Source organism: Macaca thibetana, chromosome 17, assembly GCF_024542745.1.
Source record: "Macaca thibetana thibetana isolate TM-01 chromosome 17, ASM2454274v1, whole genome shotgun sequence".
Taxonomy (NCBI): Eukaryota; Metazoa; Chordata; class Mammalia; order Primates; family Cercopithecidae; genus Macaca; species Macaca thibetana.
In genome coordinates, this window is record NC_065594.1 from 35,548,413 (window position 1) to 35,569,831 (window position 21,419).

Consider the following 21,419-nt stretch of genomic DNA (forward strand, 5'->3'; position numbering starts at 1 on the left):
TTGTAACATAGGTATACTTGTGCCATGGTGGTTTGATTCACCTATTGACCCGTCCTCTAAGTTCCCACTCCTATCCCCCCACCCTCCAGCAACCCCAGGTCTGTATTGTTCCCCTCCCCGTGTCTATGTGTTCTCATTGTTCAACTCCCACTTATGTATGAGATCATGCAGTGTTTGGTTTTCTGTTCCTGTATGAGTTTGCTGAGGATAATGGCTTCCACTTTCATCCATGTCCCTGTAAAGGACATGATCTCATTTCTTTTTATGGCCGCATAGTATTCCATGGGGTCTATGTACCACATTTTCTTTAGACTATCATTGATGGATATTTGGGTTGGTTCCATGACTTTGCTATTGTCAATGGTGCTTCAAAAAACATACACGTGCATGTGTCTTTATAGTAGAATAATTTATATTCCTTTGGATATATGCCCAGTAACAGGCTAGCCATATGCAGAAAACTGAAACTGGACCCCTTCCTTACAACTCATACAAAAATTAACTCAAGATGGATTAAAAACTTAAATGTAAAATCCAAAACAATAAAACCCCTAGAAAAAAACCTGGGAAATATCATTCAGGACATAGGCATGGGCAAACTTCATGATGAAAACACCTAAAGCAATTGCAACAAAAGCCAAAATTGACAAGTGGGGTCTAATTAAACTAAAGAGCTTCAGCACAGCAAAAGAAACTATCATCAGAGTGAACAGGCATCCTACAAAATGGGAGAAAATTTTTGCAATCAACTCATCTGACAAAGATCTAATAGCCAGAATTTACAAGGAACTTAAACAAATTTACAGGGAAAAACAAAACAACCCCATAAAAAAAGTGGGCAAAGCATATGAACAGATACTTCTCAAAAGAAGACGTATATGTGGTCAACAAACATATGAAAAAAAGCTCATCATCATTAATCATTGGAGAAATGCAAATCAAAACCACAATGAGATACCATCTCACACCGGTGAGAATGGCGATTATTAAAAAGTCAAGAAACAACAGATGCTGGTGGAGGAACAGGAACCCTTTTACACTATTGGTGGGAATGTAAATTAGTTCAACCATTGTGGAAGACAGTATGGCGATTCCTCAAGGATCTAGAACCGGATTATTACTTATTTTAGAACGCTTTTCCAACTTTTCTTTTAATCTTCAGAAGTTAACTCTATTACAATTTTGTGGTTATACAGAGTAAAATTGGTTCACTCATTTTTAGCAGATCTGGGGTTCTCTAGTGAACTGCTTTTTATTTTATAATATTGTTTTGCGGGCCGGGCACAGTGGCTCAAGCCTGTAATCCCAGCACTTTGGGAGGCCGAGACGGGCAGATCACGAGGTCAGGAGATCAAGACCATCCTGGCTAATATGTTGAAACCCCATCTCCACTAAAAAAATACAAAAAACTAGCCGGGCGAGGTGGCGGGCGCTTGTAGTCCCAGCTACTGGGGAGGCTGAGGTAGGAGAATGGCGTAAACCTGGGAGGCGGAGCTTACAGTGAGCTGAGATCCCGCCACTGCACTCCAGCCTGGGCGACAGAGGGAGACTCCGTCTCAATAATAATAATAATAATAATAATAATATTGTTTTGTTTTTTCAGAGTTTTAAATCTCTTTGGTGCCACTGATGTGAATCCTGAGATTAGTAATAAAAAATCTTTGCCTTTTGAAATATATATGATTAATTTAATTTTTGAGTAAATGTTTCAGAAATGAACTCTAGGCTATATCTAGAGGTGTAATATGTTCTAACTCTTATAAGTTAGAAGTTCTCCTTTGTTATGAAGAAGGTTTGTAAATAAAACTTAAAGCTACTATGCAAAATAATTTTTAACTAGCTGTGGAAGACAAGGGAAATTCAGGAAGACATATAGTAAAGTCATAAAAACATCCACTTAATCATTAAATATTTAATACTTAAAATGTCTGAGACTCCTATCTCAGCAGTTTTGAGGAAGAAGACATTAGTTGTCTAAAGTCCATCTTTTAAAAATATCATATAGAGAAAATCTAAAAGTTAAACAGCAGACAATCTTCTCTTTTACCCTCACACACTTGCTTTATTGCCTTTTCATACTGGTGAAAACAGTTGAAAGCATATAGTTCCCATAGCCTAGTAATATTTCTGGTGCTGCTATCATAATCACGGAACAGGCATTCACAGAATTTCAGAAAATTTTAGTCTTACTGTTTCTATGCTGTAAACTTTTTCTGACATTCTCTTCTATAGTCTGTATTCCTATTCAACCTCTGGCAGGTGAAATTTTAATATTTAATAGGTCAAACTTCACAGACTTTCACTGATCTGCTATAAATGCAATTATATCACATAAAATTTCAATGATATATAATACTTGTATCATGCCTATTTACATTACTTTTTGATTAAATTTAACTTCTTTAATAAACTACAAGGACCTTGACATCCAAATTTAACTTGATCCCCATATTGAATAATATATATGAACATAAACATCATTTTAGAGAATTGATGTGTAATTAACTTTGTGATTATAGCTGTGAAAACAGCTTTTCATTGCAAACACCAAAGAGACTGACCTATGTATTGAAGAATGAAGTAACTATGAAGCATTACAGTTCAGCCTTCTACTGAAATGGTTTCATGGAGGAGCTTTAGAATCATAGCATATGCTAGTTTTTGCCCTCTTTAATTTTAAAGTTGTTTTAAGAATTACTGCTGTCCTCTGATACTCCAAACTTAGTTGATATAAATAGATTATAATAAATTATAGAATTGTCTCCTCACGTTTATTCTTACCTCTTCAAAGTAACTCTGTCTGTAAGGTAGACAGGTGAATCTTTTGGGAAAAAAAAAGAAAAAGAAAAAAAAAAAATGACCTCAAGTGGTATGTCTTATAACTAAGAACCTGAATAAAAGCTAATAAGTGATCTGAAGAAATTTGAGTAGGCCTTCATGTGGGGAAAAAAAAAAAAAAAGATTAGACTTTACTGAAAGTGTATAATGAAGAATAGGTAAGCGGAAGTGAGTTTATTCAAGCATAAGAAAGAGAAAGCTTAGAGAGACTCATCATTAGTTTGGGGTTATATGAAAAAGGTCTTGTACAGTAGTAGTGAATAGTTTTTCCTCTATATTCACTGAATATAGGACAAGAGGGAATAAGTTTAAATTGCAGAAAAGTAAGTACTTCCTGACTGTGAGTATCATAAGCCACTAGAATGTGTTATCAAGAGAGGTTACAATATTTTCTTTTCTAAAGGTGTTTGAAAAAAAAATCTTTTATAAAAAATTATCTTCCAATAATTTTGGCACTATCTAGCTAAAAGCAGGGAAATAATCCTCTGTTAAATTATCACACCATTTAATTCAATTCCAGGAGTGAGTTATGAAAATGAAAAATGATTTTAAAATGTAGTCCTTCAATGTAAAAAGGTGTAGCAAATCTTGAGTTCAATAAAGCTCACATATCTGAAAATTCTAATTATTCTAAAAATAATGTTATCATTATTTTTGATAGAATAATAATATAGAATAATTTTGATAGAATAATAATAATTATTCTTCTAAAAATTATAATTTCACTTGGTTTTATTTGCCAAAATGAAGTAAAGTATTTAATAAAAGACAGAATAATCTTTCTGTGCAACCCACTGCTATAGAGGCCATATAGTAAAATGACATTAAAGAAATAGAAACAAATACATTTATAGCTATTTATATTATTATGACTTTTAATATTGAGATAGTCATTTCTAATGTTTTAGGGCATAAAGTAATTGCCATAAGGGTGAGAGAAGACACATTTTCATATACAAAAATTCTAACATTGTTTATCTGACATTCGTCAATTTTACTCCTTATTTGTTTATGTCATTTCTCCTTCTCTCTTATTTTTTTTTCTTTTCCTTTTTTTTTTCTTTCTTTCTTTCTTTTTTTTTTTTTTTGAGATGGAGTCTCACTCTGTCACCCAGACTGGAGTGCAGTGGTGCAATCTAAGCTCACTTCAACGTTCACCTCCCGGGTTCAAGTGGTTCTCCTGCCTCAGCCTCCGGAGTACCTGGGATTACAGGCGCTTGCCACCATGCCTGGCTAATTTTTATATTTTTAGTAGAGATGGGGTTTCTCCACATTGGCCAGGCAGGTCTTGAACTCCTGATCTCAGGAGATCCACTAGCCTTGGCCTCTCAAAACGCTGGGATTACAGGCATGAGCCACTGCACCCAGCCCAGTTCTCCTTCTTTACAGCACTATAGTTTGGCCTTTGATACTTACTGTGTCTCACAGATACTGTGCCAATAGACTAGTGAGGTAACATTTATATGTTCATGTTGAAATTCAGTAAGAGATCATAAAGTACTATTTTACCTTTAAGAAAGATGAAACCAGGTACCTAAACTAAACATTATACCTTGGTAAAACATTTTAAAACATAATGGTGTACTGATTTATATGAAAAATAAAATATCATTATACCAGTTTATTTTAGAAGACAATGGGAAATTATTTTGGCATATATGTTGCAATCATTAAATCAAGCCATTCCCGTTGCATATCAGGAGAATGAAAAGTTGCTTCCAAGTTTGAAGAAGTGTTCCTAGTACACAAGATATAGAAGAGAAGAGTTGTGAGGAGAAAATGATTATATGAAGGAAATATGAGCAATGTTTGAAAGTCTTGGTTTGGATGACTAGAGATATGTGAATTCAAAAATCAAAGTAAAATAGGAATTGAAGGAAATAAAAAGCACTTCGGGAAATTGGAAATATCGCATGCATTTTTTTTACCTTCAGAAGAATTCAGAGCTTTAATCAAGGTAATGAAGAATAAAAATCACTTCTTCTATGTTCCTCTCCATTAGAGACAGAAATAAAATCATTCTCTAATGTGCCTCCAACTCTCACTTTTTAAGAATACCTGTGTATCCCTGATATTAAATATGCCAATGCTTATAGCAAAATCAGTTTCTCTCTTGATTCATTCAGATAAGGCTGCTAAGAAATTAACATCTATAGATCCAGTGTCTCAACTCAGTTTATGTTCAAGTCTTAATGTTTACATTTTAGACTGTTCCATCAGCAACTTCTGTCTCTGTACTGGTTTCATTTCTTAAATTGTATGTCTTGCCAAATGGGAAGCTGCAACAAGGTATGTGATGAGAGATTAACGGGTTGTAGGAGAGAAGGACAGTCTTTTTATTTACTTTAACCACTAGCATGCCTGTAACCCACCCATATCAAGTATGCTATACTTCTGTTCTAATATTTACACAATTCATTTCATTTGTTTATTATATACATGTGTATCATCCCTTATAGGCTCTAAGTTGCTTAAGGGAAAGACCAGATCTCAAATATTTTATTATTCCCATGTCCAAAAATAGCAACATAGAAAACGATGAATGAAATATTTGGGGAATAGGGGCATAGCAAGATGACAGAATAGAAAGCTTCACCTGTCATCTCCCTCAGCAAGGATACCAAGTTAACAATGATCTAAATAGGAACACACCTTTGTAAGAACCAAAAATCAGGTGAGCACTCATAGAACCTGATTTTAACTTTATATCACCGAAAAAGGTATTGAACAGATAGAAAAAACGATTCTGAATCACCGACACCACCCCTCCCCCATCCCTGGCAGCTGTGGCATGGTGCCATGAGGTGGGAGGGAGAACACAACAACTGTGAGACACTAAATTCAGTGCAGTTCTGTTAGAGCAGAAAGGAAAATCAGACAAAACTCAGCTAAGGCCCACCCAAAAATGGAGTATTTAAACCAGCCCTAGTCAGGGGGGAATCACCCATCCCAGCAGCCCAAATTTGAATGCCCACAAACCTCACCACCTGGAGCCCAAGTGCTCTTGGTCCCTAAATAAATCTGAAAGGCCTCTTAGGACTGCAACTCTTAGGAAGGTCGTAGAGCTGAACTAGACCCAGAGACAGTGAGCTGAGAGGGCATGTGATATACTGAGACATCAGCTGGGGAAGCCAAGGGAATGCTGGTATCACCGCTACCCTAACCTCAGTCTGCACAGCTCATGGTTCCAAAAGAGACCCCTTCCTGCAGGTTGAGAATTGGAGAGGAAAGAGTGGTGAGAACTTTGTCTTGCATCTTGGATACCAGCTCAGCCACAGCAGGATAGGGCACCAGTCTGAGTCACGAGGCCCTGTTCCAAGGTTTAGCTCCAAGAGGATATTTCTAGACACATTCTGGGCCAGAAAAGAATTGCTGCCTTGAAGGAAAGAACCTAATCCTTCCAGCATTCATCACCTGCTACCTGAAGAGTTCCTGGGACCTGAATATCCAGCTATAATACCCAGGTACTGTATCAAGGGCCTTCGTGAGACTTTGAGATTTGCTGGCTTCAAGTGAGACTCAGAACATTACCAGCTGTGATAGCTATGGGGTAAAACTTCTGCTTGGGAAAAGCAGAGACAAAAGTAAAGAGAACTTTGTCTTGCACCTTAGGTGCCGACATTGTCACAGGTTGGTAGAGCACCAAACAGACTCTGGGGGTCCTCGATTCCAGGACTTGACCCTTAGACAGCATTTCTGTACCTGTCCTGGGCCAGAGAGGAGCCGAACACCCTGAAAGAGAAGTCCCAAGGTTATTTATAGATTCAATGCCATCCCCATCAAGCTACCAATGAGTTTCTTCACAGAATTGGAAAAAACTGCTTTAAAGTTCATATGGAACCAAAAAAGAGCTTGCATTGCCAAGACAATCCTAAGTCAAAAGAACAAAGTTGGAGGCATCACGCTACCTGACTTCAAACTATACTAAAAGGCTACAGTAACCAAAACAGCATGGTACTGGTACCAAAACGGAGATATAGACCAATGGAACAGAACAGAGTCCTCAGAAATAATACACACATCTACAGCCATCTGATCTTTGACAAACCTGAGAGAAACAAGAAATGGGGAAAGGATTCCCTATTTAATAAATGGTGCTGGGAAAATTGGCTAGCCATAAGTAGAAAGCTGAAACTGGATCCTTTCCTTACTCCTTATACAAAAATTAATTTAAGATGGATTAGAGACTTAAATGTTAGACCTAATACCATAAAAACCCTAGAGGAAAACCTAGGGAGTACCATTCAGGACATAGGCATGGGCAAGGACTTCATGTCTAAAACACCAAAAGCAATGGCAACAAAAGCCAAAATTGACAAATGGGATCCAATTAAACTAAAGAGCTTCTGCACAGCAAAAGAAACTACCATCAGAGTGAACAGGCAACCTACAGAATGGGAGAAAATTTTTGCAATCTACTCACCTGACAAAGGGCTAGTATCCAGAACCTACAAAGAACTCAAACAAATTTACAAGAAAAAAACAAACAACCCCATCAAAAAGTGGGCAAAGGATATGAACAGACATTTCTCAAAAGAAGACATTCATACAGCCAACAGACACATGAAAAAATGCTCATCATCACTGGCCATCAGAGAAATGCAAATCAAAACCACAATGAGATACCATCTCACACCAGTTAGAATGGCATTCATTAAAAAGTCAGGAAACAACAGGTGCTGGAGAGGATGTGGAGAAATAGGAACACTTTTACACTGTTGGTGGGATTGTAAACTAGTTCAACCATTATGGAAAACAGTATGGCGATTCCTCAAGGACCTAGAACTAGATGTACCATATGACCCAGCCATCCCATTACTGGGTATATACCCAAAGGATTCTAAATCATGCTGCTATAAAGACACATGCACACGTATGTTTATTGCAGCACTATTCACAATAGCAAAGACTTGGAATCAACCCAAATGTCCATCAGTGACAGACTGGATTAAGAAAATGTGGCACATATACACCATGGAATACTATGCAGCCATAAAAAAGGATGAGTTTGTGTCCTTTGTAGGGACATGGAGGCAGCTGGAAACCATCATTCTTAGCAAACTATCACAAGAACAGAAAACCAAACACCGCATGTTCTCACTCATATGTGGGAACTGAACAATGAGATCACTTGGACTCGGGAAGGGGAACATCACACACCGGGGCCTATTATGGGGAGGGGGGAAGGGGAGGGATTGCATTGGGAGTTATACCTGATGTAAATGACGAGTTGATGGGTGTTGACGAGTTGATGGGTGCAGCACACCAACATGGCACAAGTCCCAAGAATAGAGACTCCAGCAACAAATCCACACAACTACAGTGAACTTATTTTTGATAAAGGTGTAAAGAGCATACTGAAGAAAAGACAGTATCTTCTATAAATGGTGCTGGGAAAACTAGATATCCATAGGCAGAAGAATGAAAGTAGACCACTATCTCTCACCATATACAAAAATCAAATCAGAATGGGTTAAAGACTTAAATCTAAGGCCCCAAGCAATGAAACTACTACAAGGAAATATTGGGGAAATTCTCCGGGACACTGACCCTGGCAAAAATTTCTTTAGTAATACCACACAAGCACAGACAACCAAAGCAAAAATATGGACAAATGGAATAACATTGAGTTCTTCTGCACAACAAAGAATACATTCAGCAAAGTAAAGAAATAACCCAAATAATGGAAGAAAATATTTTCAAACTACCCATATGACAAGGGATTAATAGCCATAATATATAAACTCAAAAAACCTCTTTGGGAAAAAATGTCTAATAATTCAAAGAAGAGAAAAATATTTGAATAGACATTTCTCAAAAGAAGACATACAAATTGCAAACAAGCAAATGAAAATGTGCTCATCTTCATTGATTAATAAATATAATCAAAACTATAATAAGATATAATTTCACCACAGTTAATATGGTTTATTGTCAAAAAAACAGATGATAACAAATGCTGGTGAAGATGTGGAGAAAAGGGAACCCTTGTACACTGTTGGTGGGAATATAAGTGAGTTCAGCCTCCATAGTTAGAAGGTTCCTCAAAAAACTAAAAATTGAACTACCATATGATATAGCAATTCCGCTGCTGCATATATACCCAAAAGAAAATAAATCAGTATATCAAAGAGATATCTGCACTCCTATGTTTGTTGCAGCACTGTTTGCAATAGCTAAGATTTGGAAGCAGTGTGTCTATCAACAGATGAGTGGATTAAGAAAATCTGGTATATATACACACAATGGAGTACTATTCAGCAATAACAAATAATGAGAACCAGTGATTTTCAACAACATGGATGGAACTAGTGATCATTATGTTAAGTGAAATAAGCCAGGAACAGAAAGACAAACATTGCATGTTCTCACTTATTTGTAGGGTCTAAAAATCAAAACAATTGAACTCATGAGCATAGAGAATAGAAGGCTAGATACCAGAGGCTGGGAAGTGTAGTGGGGATTTTGGGGGAAGGTGGGAATGATTAAAAAATAGTTAAATAATGAATAAGATCTACTGTTTGATAGCACAACAAGGTGACTATAGTCAGTGAAAAGTTAAGTTTGTATTTTAAAATAACTAAGAGTATAACTGAATTGTTTACAACTAAATGAATAAATGCTGAGGGGATGGATACTCCATTCTTCATGATGTTCTTACTTCACATTGCAGGCTTGTATTATACTGTCTCAAGTACCTCATAAATATATACACCTATTATATATCCACAAAAATAATTATTTTTAAAAAGAAATGTTTGTGGAATAAATACATGAATTAAAGAACATGGATGTTAGATCACTTTCATATTCAGATCTCCATACTCTAAATAGCAATAATTTTAATTTTTCCTGTGAAACAAATCTCCTTCTAAGACCTGTAAAATATTGTATAGTCATCCTTTTGTATCCAAGGGAAATGAAACATCGGTTCCAGGACTCCTGCAAATACCAAAATGCAAGTTTCATATAAAGCTTTGTAGTATTTACATATAAACCATATAAACTATGTATATCATCCCATATACTTTAAATCATCTCTGGATTACTTACAATACCTAATACAATGTAAATGCTATAGAAATACTTGTGATACTGTATTTTTCATTTGTATTTTTTTCTGTTGTTGTATTGTCATCTTTTTCTTCTTTTTTTTTTTTTTTTCCTGCATACTTTCAGTCTGTAGTTGGTTGAATCCCAGAAAGAAGCACCTGTGGATAATGAGGGCTAACTGTAGTGGCTTATGCCACTTAATTATTTCTACCTGATTGCTACCTTGATTTTCTGCTTTGGATTTTTTCTTAATTTGAGATATGGTATTAACCTGTAAAGTCTGTTTTCAACTCCCATACAGAAAAAAAAAAAAAAAAAAAAAAAAAAAATCAAGCATTAAAGCAGCAAGGTTGGTCTGGAAGCCTTGAACAAGCAAGAATCCAGGAAGCCTTTGAAATTTTGAATCAAATCAAGCCTTTGAAATTCAAAAAAATTTTGAATCAGTCAGAAAAAAATATTATACTTTTGTTGGTGGAAATCCTCAATTCTAGAAAAAAAAATTGCCTCAATTACCATAGTGTACAGCTTGGCACTCTCATGGAAGAATGATGCTAGAGGATAATTCAAAAAGAGTAGTAGCAAAAGCAAACAGTATCAGGATGCTACAGGATGTTAACATTTGCAAAATTTATCCAACCAAGGAAATTTTAATTTAATTTAATTTAATTTAATTTTAAGTTCTGGGATACATGTGCAGGACATGCAGGATTTGTTACAAAGGTAAACGTGTGCCATGCTGTTTTGCTGCGCATATCAACTCAACTTATTAAGCCCCACATAAATTAGTTATTTATCCTAATGCTCTCCCTCTCTCCACCCCATCCCCCAACAGGCACCAGGATGTGTTTTTCCCCACCTTTGTCCATGTGTTCTCAGTGTTCACCTCCCACTTATAAGTAAGAACATGTGTGTTTGATTTCTGTTCCTAGGTTAGTTTTCTGAAGATAATGGCTTCCAGCACCAATCATATCCCTGCTAAGGACATGATCTGGTTCCTTTTAATGGCTGCATGGTATTCCATGGTGTATGTGTACCATATTTTCTTTATCCAGTCTATCATTCATGGGCACTTGGGTTGATTCTATGTCTTTGCTATTGTGAGTAGTGCTTCAATGAACATGTGTATGAGCCTTTATAATAGAACTATTTATATTCCTTTGAGTACATACGCCATAATGGGATGCTGGGTCCAATGGTATTTCTGCCTCTAGGTCTTTGAGAAATTGCCATACTGTCTTCCATGACGTTTGAACTCATTTACATTCCCACCAACAGTGTAAAAGCTTTCCTGCTTCTCCACAGCCTCACCAACATTTGTTGTTTCTTGGTTTTTTAATAATTGCCATTTTGACTTGCATCAGATGGTATCTCATTGTGGTCTTGATTTTAATTTCTCTAATGATCAGTGATGTTGAGCTTTTTTCATATGTTTGTTGGCAGAATAAATGTCTTGTTTTGAGAAGTGTCTGTTCATGTGATTTTCCCACTTTTTAATGGGGTTGTTTGTTGTTGTCTCATACATTTGTTTCAGTTTCTTGTAGACTCTAGATATTAGATCTTTGTCAGATGGATAAATTGCAAAAATTTTCTGTAATTCTGTTGTCTGTTCATTCTGATGATAGTTTATTTTGCTCTGCAGAAGCTCTTTATTTTAATTAGATCTCATTTGTCGATTTTTGCTTTAGTTGCAATTGCTTTTGACAATTTTGTCATGAAATCTTTGCCCATGCCTATGTTCTGAACGGTATTTCCTAGAACTCCCCTTCACAATTTTTTCAAAGAGAGTAAAACACCTAGAAATACAGCTAACAAGGGAAGTGAAAAACCTCTTCAAGAACAACTAGAAACCATTGCTAAGGAAATAAGAGAGGAAATACACAAATAGAAAAACATTCCATGCTCATGGATAGGAAGAATCAATATTGTGAAAATGGCCACACTGCCCAAAGTAATTTATAGATTCAATGCTATTCCCATTAAACTACCATTGGCAATCTTCACAGAACTAGAAAAACACTACTTTAAAATTCATATGGAATGAAAAAAGAGTCCATATAGCCAATATAGACAATCCTAAGCAAATAGAACAAAGCTGGAGGCATTACACTATACAACTAAAAATTATACTACAAGTCTTCAGTAACCAAAACGGCATGGTACTGGTACAAAATCAGATACATAGACCAATGGAACAGAAAAGAGATTTTAGATGTAAGACCACACATCTACAAACATCTGATCTTCGACAAACCTGAAAAAAAACAAACAATGGGGAAAAGATTCCCTATTTAATAAATGGTGCTAGGAAAATTGACTATCCATATGCAGAAAATTGAAACCGGACCCCTTTCTTACTCCTATACAAAAATTCTACTCAAGATGGATTAAAGACTTAAAATTCTTAATAAATTTTGTATATTTTTGTCATTAATGGCTTTGACTGTCAAATAAGAATACATGAAGAATATCATATTTTGAAATGTGGGCTGAATATGGTATGTTTACAATACATTGTTATTTTATGCTAACAAAAAATATACATGTGTTGAACTGTGTCATTTTATGATTAATATAATTAAAATATATAGTTTGTAGTATATAACATTTGAAGAAGTTCTTTGGGAGCAATGATATTAAGATAAAATTTATTTAGATAAAATCTGGAATAATTGGTGAAAATTTTAGTATGGGACAATTCAGCAATAACTATGGAATACATTTCTCCTTATTTAGGACTATCTGGTTATCTGCCTTATAACGGCTAGTATTTTTCTCTCATAGAAAATGCTGCATGCATAACATGTTCTAGGATATATTATGAAATAATTTTAGCAGTTTTCTGCTATCCTTTTCTACTCTCAGTGTGTGTTTTCTAAATTTATACTGTAGCTCCTATTGAATAAAATGGTCAGTGGGAAACAAAGTGCATATTCAGTAAGAAAATACACAGATTTTTCAGAGTCAGGTATAAGACAAAATGGATTTAAAGAATATAGGAAATATTATATCTAATCTGAGAGCTCTTGTTGCTGTTATTAAGTGGTTTTATGCCTACCAAGAAATATAAATTATTTCTGTATGACCTCAATTTCTCGTATGTACAACATAAACTATATTTGGCTTATTTTGTCCCCCTGAAAACAAGATTTAAGCTTTAAGGTCATCAACAGCCCAGTGTGTGTTAATAGAGTACACCCATTAGTGTTAAAAAAGGCATGTGTCAGATGAAATGTCTGGCATCACATAGATAAGCCCTGATGTAAAGGGAACTACCAAAGACAAGGACAAACCAGTTAACATTTAAAATGTTTTAAGTCATTTTTAAATAAAGGAGGAGAATGCAGGTAATAAAAGTATCAAAAAGAAGTTAAATTAATTCATACAATGAAATCAAACAATGGAAGAATGATGCAAAACAAAATATTTAAAAGGCTAAACCAAAGGAACGGTATTTTATATCTTTGCATATTGCATAAAAGAACGTGAGAATAGATTAAAAAGTGCACATGGTACATTGAAGTGTCAGAAACCTGCAAACACTTTGTATTATTTCTTTTCAAATGAAAAGGTTTATATTTTATATTTTTTTCAACTATCCTGTTGTTACATATTTATCATTGTTGTAGAATTATTTCATTGCAGTGGTTTTCTGTATGATGGAGATGACAAAGATGCTATCCACAACTAGTAATTAGTATTAGAATATCCAGTCAAGGTTCAACAATGCAAAACAGTTTGATGACTCTTTTCAGCATCCTGCATTTTTTATATTACTGTGCTTCTGATCCGCTTTAAGCCAGTTCATGTCACTGGAAAGGTCAGCAGTCACTCAAATGATCTATCTAGTTTAAGAAAGTTTTGATAAGTGATAGTTCACTTTGATACAAGACTATCAAGAGAGACATTTCGCTTGCTCAAGTCTGTGGAAAATAGATACAGATCTTAAAGTTAGAAGGATGAGTATACAGAAGCTTATATTGCCAAAACAATAGAAGTCTTAGGAAGTACCATGAGTATCTACTAGTTTTCACTCTTCACTCTCTATGTTTAGAGGAAGCTGATAGAAACAGATAGAAAATAAATTACCCAGCAAAGTTTTTATATGTATTCTGAGATAAATCCAGAGTAAGTCAATAGATTTTTTACAACAAACCCTGGTCTTTTCCTACCATGCCACCCTGCCTTGATATGCATAGTAAATATGGTATATATTTTTAATTTTTTACTAATGTCTTCCTTAATTCTCCAATAATTCAAAATGGATCATATTTTCCTTTATATAATTCTTATTTGAAAGAATATTTAGGCCGGGCGCGGTGTCTCAAGCCTGTAATCCCAGCACTTTGGGAGGCCGAGATGGGCGGATCACGAGGTCAGGAGATCGAGACCATCCTGGCGAACACGGTGAAACCCCGTCTCTACTAAAAAATTAGCCGGGCGAGGTGGCGGGCGCCTGTAGTCCCAGCTACACAGGAGGCTGAGGCAGGAGAATAAACCGGCAAAGCTTGCAGTTGAGATTGCGCTGAAAGAGACTCCGTCTCAAAAAAAAAAAAAAAAAAAAAAGATATTTAATTTTTACAAAAATGCATGCAAAATTTGCATATTTTGGAATTTCTTATTGATGGTTGATCAGAGTACATATAATGAAAAAAAAACCATTATACTCATGCTAATTTTATAACTTCAAAAAGTCTGATATTACACATTCGAAGCCTTAATCAAAATGTTTTGAAGAAAACATTTAAGGGGGAGAGGAAAACATATAACTTTAATAAATAGGTTTTTTTTTAAAATGAGACTTTTTTGAGTCTCATTTAATGGATGCTCTCAAAATTAAGTGTAAATTTTGAAACAAAGGTGAATAAAGAGGATATTTACTTGAAAAACTTAAATATGAAGGAATGTGAATATTAAGGGGGAAATATATACACTGTAGTGGAAATGATATAAAGTAATAATGAGTGAAGAACCAAAACAGCACAGCAGAATATATTAATAAAATACATGTAAAGGCTGAAAATATGTAAAAGATGATGCTAATAAGATTTCTTCAAAGATATGCTGAAATGACTTTTACAAACTTTAGAAAATAATTTAGTAAATGTTTGATCTCTATCTTCAATGTGGATTTTTTTTTGAGAAAAAAACTAATCTGATTATTATTTTCTTTTGTTTTTATTTTCTTATAATAATATTGTGTTCTGAAATTCTTTCATGCTGCTTGATACATCACTGCCCACCCTTTTGAATCATGTACCTGTCCCAGCCCAACAATTCTAAGATCTAAGAAAGAAAAATGTGTAAACATAAGTATGTGTGATAATCTTTAAACACTATAAACATCTAAAAATTCTTCTTCTGTGGCATATTTAATGAATTTACCAATTGTTATCACTGGGCACAGGAATAAATAGACTTAAACTCATTATTCAAATTTCTGCCAAAAATAAAACCTTTTGTTATTGGAGTTGAAAAAATGATGTGAAAATAAATAAGGGCAACAAAGCAACTGCTGATCTAATTGGGGCAGTTACTGTTTTACAGACTAGTTACCTTGAAAATGTCTCATGACAATAATCATATGATTATAATAGCATTTAAACTACAGAATTTGGATATTCTTTGATTAATAGAACAAAATGTATTTGTAGTAGAATAATTTCATAACACAGGTGTAGGAGATCAGTCAGGGTGGTGGGGAAAATTATAAGAAAGATGCAAACCTTCTTTGAAGTCTGGGAGGTTTTGCAAAAGCTTCCAGACAGAATTATGACTGAAGGCAGCCAAATTCTCTTATCCAGAGGCTGAGAGCAAAGGGCAAATAACAAGGGAATGTAAAGTAACTTAAATCTAGATAAATTTGTTTACTCCTGTCTCCAGAAACGAAGCTTTGATCATACACGTGCAGGGCTGCCCTCTATTTGGGAAGTCGACAATGCTTATTACCCGCTAATTGTGTTTGCTCCAAGCCTTTGTCATTAAATCTGTACTAAATAAATGCAAGCAGGGCAGGCTTATAGGGGTGGTACTCTCATCAGTGGGCTAAGCTGTGTGGCCCCCTAGCCACACTGTCAGGCAGAATACCTATGTCCACGTACTTCTTTCATCTGTCGCTGGGGCAGACTTGGCAGGTCAGACTCAGCATTCAGGTTTACTTCAGAAGATGAAAATAGCTGCAGAAGCATTTAATTTTAATGGAGAGAGTTTAACAAAAGAGAGGTGTGCCTGTAAGAATAGCTGCAGACCATCTGAGAGCTAAGGGACCACATAGAAAAAACAGTGCTGCTAGAAAATAACAGAAATATTCAGACTAGCCCACTATAAAAAAATATATTTAACCTTGCCTACTTCTTAAATGCTGTCTAACTTTTCCAAAATGAAGATAATTCACTGCCACACATAGTTTTCCAGTTTTTTTTTTTCATTCTCTCCCCTAGCTCAGAATCTGTTTAATTAAAGAATGAGAGTTTATTTTGCATGTCCTACTTAAACTTCTTGACACTTCATCTACCACTTTGATATCCATCTTAATTTCAGTCTTTATCTTTTCTGCCCATTTTCAGAGAATACTCCTTATTTTTCCTTCTATATATTCGTATTTTTTTCTTTTTCAATCACTTATTTCTGTTTTCTTAGATTTGCCCTATCAGCTATCTCCTCTCTCTAGTATCTCCCCAACTATTGGTCAATAAACTTTTGTCTTTGAAATTACAATAAATGTTCTTATATTTTCTTTACCTTCTTGTTAGCATCTTCTATTGCACTTTCCATTTCTATTAACTCTTATTTTTTCATCAATTTACAGCCATGTGAGCCTTTTTCTAATATCTTTATCCCATTGTATTATAATTCTTCACAGTAAGGTTATGACTGTAATTTGAATGCCTGTCCCCCCACAAAACCCTTGTTGAAATTTGATTGCCATTGTGACAGTGTTAGTACATGGGGCGTTTGAGTTATGATTGGGCTGTGAAGGCCATGAATGGTCTCATGAATGGATTAATGCTATAATCATTCTAGGGAGATTTTTATCTCAGGAGCAAATTTACTATTACACACCTGGGTTTTTTATCTCAGGAGTGGGTTTGCTATAAAAGGGAAAGTTAAGCTCTCATTTTGAGCTCTCTCTCTCTCTCTCTCTCTGTGTGTCCCTCTCTTTGCCTTCTCACCTTCTACCATGTGATGATGCGACAAGATCTTCTGCAGATGCTGGCCCCTCCATATTGGATTTCCCAGCCTATAGAACTGTGAGCCAATATATTTGTTTCTGTTCATTATGAATTACCCTATCTGTTCTAATATGTATAACAGCACAAAATGGACAAAGACAGTCAACAAGAATTACCTCATTTTCACAAAAACAGTAAAGACAGATAAGATCTTATGTTTTCTTCTCTCCTCTGAGTATGGCACTATTATTCTCATCTTCATTGTTAACAAACTCTTTTTTCCTAGCTTTTATGACACCATACATTCTTGGCTTTCTTATGTAATCTGTGTTCATTTTTTTCTCGGTCTTATTCCTAGACAACGTTTCATCCTTTTCATCCTTAAAATGTTGTTATTCCCTCAAGGTTAAGCCTGTGTTAGAACATTTTTCACTTTTACAGAATTGTCTTAACTAACTTTACGTACTTTCATAATTGGTCAACACAAAAGATGAATAAGTCCCAAACTTGTGTCTATTCTCTTCATTACTACACAAATGGTTACATATGCTACTATATTGGTATCCTCAAAGAACCCCAGTGTTGTTACCTCAAAACTTATTATCGTCTATCCCTTAGAACTTTTCCTTCGGTATTCTATGTCTCCATTGACCACACTGTGATCCATCTAGTAAACAGTACTAGAAAAGTGGAAACAGTTATTGATGGCAATATTCTTTCATACTAATGCCTTATTTATTAAATATTCTGACATTGAAGAGCACTTCATACAAAAGATATGAGAATTAAGCCAATATTTAAGTATTTAATATAAACACTAAAGTGACTAATTAGAATCTCTACTATTGTATGGTGGCTAAACTGTGGAAAAACAATTTTATACCATGTAACTTTTTGCTACATAATGTAATCAAATATGAACATTTTTGGTATATTTTCACAACAAATTGCCATGATGGAGAGCATCAGGAATATGACTTTGGTTACATATATATATATATATATATATATGTGTGTGTGTGTGTGTGAAAAGATGTAAGAGGTGACATATATATATAATATACATATTCTGACATAAAATTTTGTGCTGAAATAATATAATTATGTAAAGGATTCAAGATATAAAGACAAAATCTTAATACATATACAGAAACTTTTCTGTATGCACATATTACATTTATTGGACAAAGTGAGTCAAAGATGGAAGAAAAGTAAGCACAGGACTGATGTGGACCTGTGCTATTGTAAGGCAGTAGTCACAAAATGGTGGCTGTATATTCCTCTGTCTGATCTTGATCTCTGGACACTGAACCCTGCCTTTATGTTTAGAATACATTTCTATAAATTTCATGTTACTATGAAACATGTCTTCAGAGAGTGATCCCACTGTCAGGTTTTGAAATTTGAAATTTATTCTCCTCTACTTGTTCTGCCATCCAGAGTCCCAAACTTGTTTCACTCTCTGGAAACATAACCTTTGTCAATTCCCTGGTTTAACAATTTACAGATAAATTTTCACAATACAACAAATTCTTTAAATATAAATACAGCACAGATGCATTCACTTCTGGGACTCATGTTGACCAAAATAAGGAATAAATTACAAGAACTCCATCAAAATACTGGTGATATCATAAAGTGTTTCTGAGGGCATGGTTCTACAAATGAGTATTTTGGTATTTGGTAGAAATATTTCTGCTCCTTGAAGCATCTATTCCTCAAGGAAAATTTGAAATATTTATCAACTTTGAATCTAAACTTTATTGTTGTTGCATGTTGTAAAATATAAGTGCATAAACTGCCATTTTATTATGTTTTACTAGTTTTAAACTGTATTATTAAAGAAGTATTTATGCTTAATTTTGATTCATTGTTTAAAGGAAAAGAGAGAATTTGTCTCACTGCACATATAAAGAATGACTCTAACCTAGGTTATTATAACTGAAATTTTTCTTTTCCTTTTGATACCACATGATTTGCAGATTCCAGGTGTTAAGAATTACACACCTTCTAACTAATTCTATGTCTTCTTCAAGCCTAAGGAAAAATTGACCAGTGAGCTACAGCCAGAAGTGATTTTACAACTTAGGATCAAAAGGAGTGCATAAGTATCAAAAGCTTACTTTCCCTAGTAGCAACTGGACCTTGCATGTTCTCAGTTACCATAGGGAGTTCAGGATTTACTGTGGTTTTTCAGACTAAAACAGATACTCAGCTTAGATGGCCAACCACATACTCTCACATTCAAAATGTACATTGATAAATTGGGTATCATTGTTGATTTTGAATAGGACATCAATAAAATCATGAATTTTGCTGTTGGTTCTTTCTTTATGTAAAAAAATATATATGCAATACAGTGAATATAGTTAATAATACTGTATTGTTTACTGGAAATTTGCTTGAGTCTCTGTCGATTGCCCACTGTTAAAAGTTATTGAATATTTTAAAATCGATTGAAATTTTAATTTTATTTGACAAATAGAAATAACTTTGAATAACGGGTATAAAGTAATTAATGATGAATGAAAATAGATCTGGGAAGACTGTTTAGGCCCTTGAATAATACTTCAGGTTCTCATACCAAGAAGATTTTTTTACTAAACACTAGAACTTACTTGGGCTGTTAATCAAAACCATTTACCTAATAGATGAGAAAAATTGGTGAGGTTAAGCATATTTTCCAAGAAGCTCAAGCGAGCAGTCCATTCTGAGGTTATCTAATTTAATTATACTCTAAAGACCAAGTGAAAGGCTTGATTAATTAAACTGAGGAGATAGTGCTTGTTTAAGTAATTATCACTTGCTGGCATATACTCTTTATAAAAGTTCAATATTTTTTAAGTTGAAAATTGGCCATATGCTAAATTCAGTGACATAAGTTGATTAGAAAAATCTGAAATAATCATAACAATGCAAATATAATAATATTTTGATATAGAAAAACTTACTGTCCAGCTCTTTTGAAGATTAAAAGAAACACTTTTTCTCTTCATGTTTGCATTGTTCATATCACATATACAGGGCCTCAGTTTTTCATCCTCTTTATTTAAGGGTTATTTAAAAATTAATATATCATCAACAATTGTATTTTATCATATTTTATTTGGAATCCTCCAACAATTAAAAAACCAGAAAATTATTTTTTCAGTAATGAAGAGCAGTCCATTTACATTGTTATTCATTTGCTGCTCAAGTATACCCTACCCCATGAAGTTCTCCTTGGTTCCTCATTTGCAGTTATGAGCTTTCCCTTCTCTGTAATCTTAAATTTGTTTATTGAATCCTACATTATTATGTTTTGTAAAATAATCCCTCTACAAGATCCCTTATTAAAAGTCATCATATCTTGCTAATACAATGAGTGCCAAATACAGTGCCTAGCAATAAGACAGTACAAAATTAGTACATGAGATTGGTATTAATTGAATAATAAAAATATCATATATAACATATTAGTACATGCAAAACACATTGTGAAAATATATTATTTAATCAACACAAGACTCATACAATATTGCCTAAAATGATTAGAATTTTTCATATAAAGATTCTGACACTTAAAGATATATAATGGTACTTATCTGTGGAATCCCTTAGGTGCAAGCAGAAAATAATGTTCTTCTATTAAACCCACTGTGTATATACAAACTTGAGCATCTTCAAGGGGGTGGCTTTGGGTATGTGAAAGGAAAATACCTTGGGCCCCCAATATCACTAAGTAAAACTCAAGCTGGAAACTGCTTAGGGCAAACCTGACTCCCATTCTATCCAAAGTCACTCACTGAGATGGTCGTGTATCTGATTTGCCTCCTTTGGAAAGGCTAATCAGAAACTCAAAAGAATGGAAAAATCTCCTTCCAATAAGCAAAATATGTCCTCCATTATAATAAGCAAAATCTTTTTTCTTTTCTTTTATTTTTTTGAGACGGAGTCTCGCTTTGTCGCCCAGGCTGGAGTGCAGTGATGCGATCTAGGCTCACTGCAAGCTCTGCCTCCCATATTCACGCCATTCTCCCGCCTCAGCCTCCCGAGTAGCTGGGACTACAGGTGCTTGCCACCATGCCCGGCTAATTTTTTGTATCTTTTCTTTAGTAGAGACGGGGTTTCACAGTGTTAGCCAGGATCGTCTCGATCTCCTGACCTAGTGATCCACCCGCCTCGACCTCCCAGAGTGCTGGGATTACAGGCATGAGCCACCATACCCGGCCAATAGTTAAATCTTAATGGCATCCAGAAGTCTTTTCTCCGCCAACTTCTGCCTGATTGGGCTGGAAATTTGTAGGAAACAGTTTCTCAGCATTTTGCTTCTTTTGTTTTAGCCTAAAAGCTGATCATTTCTTTTTTTTAACTTTTCCT